This window comes from Apium graveolens, chromosome 8, assembly GCF_009905375.1.
Source record: "Apium graveolens cultivar Ventura chromosome 8, ASM990537v1, whole genome shotgun sequence".
Lineage (NCBI taxonomy): Eukaryota > Viridiplantae > Streptophyta > Magnoliopsida > Apiales > Apiaceae > Apium > Apium graveolens.
The window spans coordinates 72,031,955-72,037,407 of record NC_133654.1 but is presented as its reverse complement, the minus strand read 5'-3'; the positions used below and the strand labels follow the sequence as shown (position 1 = coordinate 72,037,407).

Below are 5,453 nucleotides of genomic sequence, written 5' to 3'. Positions count from 1 at the left end.
AGCTAACACCTTTGAAATCAAGCCGGGCATTATTCAGATGGTGCAGAATTCTGTTTCTTTTGGAGGAGCGGCAACTGAAGACCCCAACATGCACATAAGGAATTTTGTCGAGATCTGCAGCACTTTTAAGTATAATGGCGTGACTGATGAGGCTATCAAGTTGAGGCTTTTCCCATTCTCACTAAGGGACAAGGCTAAAGACTGGTTACATTCTGAACCAGCTGGGTCCATCACTACGTGGCAAGATCTTGCACAAAAGTTTCTGGTGAAGTTTTATCCGATGGCAAAGACTGCTGCTATGAGGAGTGCTCTTACTCAGTTTGCGCAGCAACCTACAGAATCTATGTGCGAGGCTTGGGAACGCTACAAGGAAATGTTGAGAAAATGTCCACATCATGGAATGCCGGATTGGATGGTGATCACTGGTTTCTATAATGGTTTGGGGGCCCAATCTCGGCCCATGCTCGATGCAGCAGCTGGAGGCGCTTTATGGGCTAAGAGCTATACTGAGGCGTATAATCTTATAGAGACGATGGCTGCAAATGAGCATCAAAACCCCACTCAGAGGATGACGTCAGGCAAGGTAGCAGGTATTCTGGAAGTTGATGCAGCCACCGCTATTGTAGCCCAGCTCCAAGCGCTATCAATGAAGGTTGATTCTCTGGCTATGTATGGAGTTAATCAAATAGCTATGGTTTGTGAGCTTTGTGCAGGTTCTCATGCTACGGATCAGTGTTCTCTTGTAAACGAATCTGTTCAGTATGTGAATAATTATCAGCGACAACAGCAGCCTGTGCCAGCGACCTATCATCCTAACAATAGAAATCATCCAAATTTCAGCTGGGGAATAATCAGAATGCTATTCAGCCACCATATCAGCAAGGAGTGAGTAAACAGTTTAACCCACCTGGATTCCAGCAACCACAGCAGTATGCTACAAGGCAATCATATCCTCAACAGGGAAGTGCAGCTGCACCTACTAGTGCTGATTTTGAGGAACTTAAGCTGTTGTGCAAGAGTCAGGCGGTTTCTATCAAGACCTTGGAAAATCAAATCGGTCAATTAGCCAATGCAGTGCTCAATCGTCAACCTGGCACTCTTCCCAGTGACACGGAAGTACCAGGCAGGAAGGAAGCTAAAGAGCAAGTCAAGGCTATTACCTTAAGGTCTGGAAAAGTAGCTGATGCTGAAAAGGCAAAAGAAGTAGAAGCTGAAATTAGAGGTGAAGAATCTAAGCAAAGGGAGAAAGTGGCGGAACCAAGGAAGACTACTGTTGAACACACTCTGCCTGAGGCTAATACAGGGGAGAAACAACTCTATCCTCCACCACCTTTTCCTAAGAGATTGCAGCAACAAAAGCTGGATAGAAAGTTCGGAAAGTTTCTGGAGGTGTTCAAGAAACTTCACATCAATATACCTTTCGCTGAGGCTCTGGAATAAATGCCCAGTTATGCGAAGTTTATGAAGACTATTCTTTCAAGGAAGGTGAAACTGGATGACCTTGAAACCGTTGCTCTCACGGAAGAATGCAGCACTGTTCTGCAGCAAAAGTTACCACCAAAACTGAAAGATCCAGGAAGCTTCACCATTCCTTGCACCATTGGCAATCTAACTTTTGAAAAGTGCCTTTGTGATTTGGGAGCAAGCATTAATCTCATGCCGTTGTCAATCTTTAAAAAGTTGGATCTGCCTGATCCAAAACCCACATACATGTCGCTACAATTGGCTGACCGTTCTATTACTTACCCAAGGGGCATAGTTGAGGATGTGCTCGTCAAGGTGGATAAGCTCTTCTTTCCAGAAGATTTTGTTATTCTAGATTTTGAGGAAGATAAGAAGATCCCCATAATCTTGGGAAGGCCTTTCTTGGCTACTGGCCGTACCTTGATAGATGTGCAAAAAGGTGAACTTACTATGCGGGTCCAAGATCAGGATGTGACCTTCAACGTATTCAAGGCAATGAAATTCCCTACAGAAGATGAGGAGTGCTTAAAATTGGATGTGATTGATTCTGCGGTTACTTCGGAACTCGATCACATGCTAATGTCTGATGCATTGGAAAAGGCCTTAGTGGGGGATTTTGACAGCGATGATGAAGATAACAACGAGCAATTACAATATCTGAGCGCTTCTCCCTGGAAGCGAAAGATGGACATACCATTTGAATCTCTTGGTACTTCTGACCTCAAGAACGCTGAAGGGAAGCTCAAACCATCAATAGAGGAAGCACCTACCTTGGAGCTCAAGCCATTACCTGAGCACTTGAGGTATGCTTTTTTAGGTGATTCATCTACGTTACCTATTATTATTTCATCTGACCTTTCAGGTAGTGAGGAAGACAAGCTCTTAAGGATTTTGAGAGAATTCAAATCGGCTATTGGATGGACCATAGCAGACATCAAGGGGATAAGTCCTTCATATTGTATGCATAAAATTCTGCTAGAGGAAGGTAGTAAGCCAACTGTGGAACAGCAGCGAAGACTGAATCCCATCATGAAGGAGGTGGTGAAGAAAGAAATTCTGAAATGGCTAGATGCAGGCATCATTTATCCTATTTCTGACAGCTCATGGGTGAGCCCCGTACAATGTGTACCTAAGAAGGGAGGTATCACTGTGGTCGCAAATGAAAAGAATGAGCTCATCCCTACTCGAACAGTTACAGGATGGAGAGTATGCATGGATTATAGAAAATTGAACAAAGCCACAAGGAAGGATCACTTCCCTCTTCCATTTATTGATCAGATGCTTGACAGATTGGCGGGACATGAGTATTTTTGTCTTCTGGATGGTTATTCCGGGTATAATCAGATTTGTATTGCACCAGAGGATCAGGAAAAGACTACCTTCACTTGTCCATTTGGCACGTTTGCTTTTCGCAGAGTTTCGTTTGGGTTATGTGGCGCACCGGCCACCTTTCAGAGATGTATGATGGCTATATTCTCTGACATGATTGGAAATAACGTCGAAGTGTTCATGGATGACTTCTCCGTCTTTGGACACTCATATGATGAATGTTTGAATAATCTGTGCGCCGTACTCAAAAGATGCGTGGAAACTAATTTGGTGCTCAATTGGGAGAAATGTCATTTTATGGTGCGTGAAGGCATTATCCTTGGGCATAAGGTCTCTAGCAAGGGTCTGGAGGTGGACAAGGCCAAGGTGGGAGTCATTGAAAATCTTCCCCCACCTAATTCTGTGAAAGGAATCCGTAGTTTTCGGGGTCATGCGGGTTTTTATCGGCGTTTCATCAAGGACTTTTCAAAGATATCTAAGCCGTTGTGCAATTTGCTTGAGAAAGATGTGCCTTTCAAATTTGATGATGAATGTTTGGTAGCATTCGAGACTCTCAAGAAGAGTTTGATCACTGCACCAGTTATTACAGCACCGGATTAGACAGAACCGTTTGAGATGATGTGTGATGCAAGTGATTATGCGGTAGGTACAGTTCTGGGACAGCGCAAGAAAAATCTCTTCCATGTGGTCTACTATTCGAGTAAGACTTTAAATGGTGCCCAATTGAACTACACCACTACTGAGAAGGAGATTTTGGCTATAGTCTTTGGTTTTGAGAAATTTCGAACTTATCTGCTTGGTACAAAAGTAACAGTATTCACTGATCATGCAGCTATTCGCTATCTGGTCTCCAAGAAGGATTCGAAGCCGAGACTCATTCGTTGGGTGCTTTTACTTCAGGAATTTGAGTTAGAGATCAAAGATAGAAAAGGTACTGAGAATCAAGTAGCTGACCATCTCTCTAGGTTGGAGAATCCCGATTCTACTTCACAAGATAGGACGTTAATCAATGAATCTTTTCCGGATGAGCAGTTGTTTACAATTCAGGAGGAAGAACCATGGTTTGCAGATAATGTAAACTATCTCGTCAGCAATATAATGCCTCATAATTTAACATCCGCTCAAAAGAAGAAGTTTCTGCATGAGGTGAAGTGGTATATGTGGGATGAACCATATTTGTTTAGACAGGGAGCTGACCAGATCATCAGGAGATGTATCCCATTCTGTGAGACGGAGGGGATATTACGACACTGCCATTCCACGGTTTATGGTGGACACTATGGCGGTGAGAAGACGGCAGCTCGTATTCTGTAAGCAGGTTTTTTCTGGCCTACTTTGTTCAAGGATGCTCATCAGTTTGTTTTAAGGTGTGATCGTTGCCAAAGAGTGGGAAATTTGTCAAGGAAGGATGAAATGCCATTAAATGTGATGCTTGAAGTCGAGGTCTTTGATGTATGGGGAATCGATTTCATGGGGCCTTTTATCTCATCTTGCAATAATCAGTACATCTTGCTGGCAGTCGATTATGTCTCAAAATGGGTCAAAGTTAAAGCTTTACCGACAAATGATGCAAAGGCAATGCTAAATTTTCTTCATAAGCAAATTTTCACAAGGTTTGGAACACCTCGGGTAATCATAAGTGATGAAGGATCGCATTTTTGCAACCGTAAGTTCACTTCTATGATGCAGCGTTATAATGTGAATCATCGAGTAGCTACTGCCTATCATCCGCAAACAAATGGTCAAGCGGAAGTGTCTAACAGAGAGATAAAGCGCATTCTAGAGAAGGTTGTTTGTCCGTCAAGGAAGGATTGGTCTTTAAAGCTCGATGAAGCTGTTTGGGCTTACAGAACAGCATACAAAACTCCACTTGGGATGTCACCGTTTCAGTTGGTGTACGGTAAGGGATGTCATCTACCTGCGGAGCTTGAGCATAAGGCCTACTGGGCATTGAAGAAGTTGAACCTGGATTTAGATGTAGCTGGTAAGAAAAGAATGCTTCAGCTTAATGAAATGGATGAATTTCGACTTCAAGCGTACGAAAATAACAAAATGTATAAGGAAAAGGTGAAGAGGTGGCACGATAGGAAGCTACATCCAAAGTTATTTGTGCCAGGGCAACAAGTTCTCTTATTCAACTCTCGGTTCCGACTTTTTCCTGGGAAGTTGAAATCAAGGTGGTCTGGACCTTTTATTGTCAAAACTGTGTTTCCACATGGAGCGGTGGAAATTTTTGAGAATGATCCGGACCAAGCATTCAAGGTTAACGGTCAGCGGTTGAAGCACTACTATGGGGACATGGCAAACCGAGAAGTGGTTAGTGCCATTTTGTTGACTACTTGAGCAGGGTACGGAACGTCAAGCTAATGACGAAAAAGAAGCGCTGCGTGGGAGGCAACCCATGAATTGTTGTTACAAGAACCCTTAGAAGTTAATAACCTATCCAAAAACACAAAAAAAATCAGAAAATAGGGGCTGAAAAAAAAATTTCCAGTGACCCCCTCAGCGCCCGCTCAGCTTTGCTGAGCGACCGCACAGCAAGCTGAGCGCCCGCTCAGCTTTGCTGAGCGACCGCGCAGCAAGCTGAGCGCCCGCTCAGTTTTGCTGAGCGACCGCTCAGGGGTCGAGTACCAGAAATTTTTTTTACAGTTCAGAAAAAA

General features: G+C 43.6%; 1 non-coding gene across 1 annotated transcript; it reads right to left on the bottom strand.

Annotated features, from left to right (window-relative positions):
* Positions 1-295: 295 nt before the first annotated feature.
* Positions 296-402, bottom strand: LOC141681509 (small nucleolar RNA R71). The gene has a single exon (XR_012558938.1). It is a non-coding gene; the product is annotated as a small nucleolar RNA R71 (small nucleolar RNA).
* Positions 403-5,453: the final 5,051 nt, after the last annotated feature.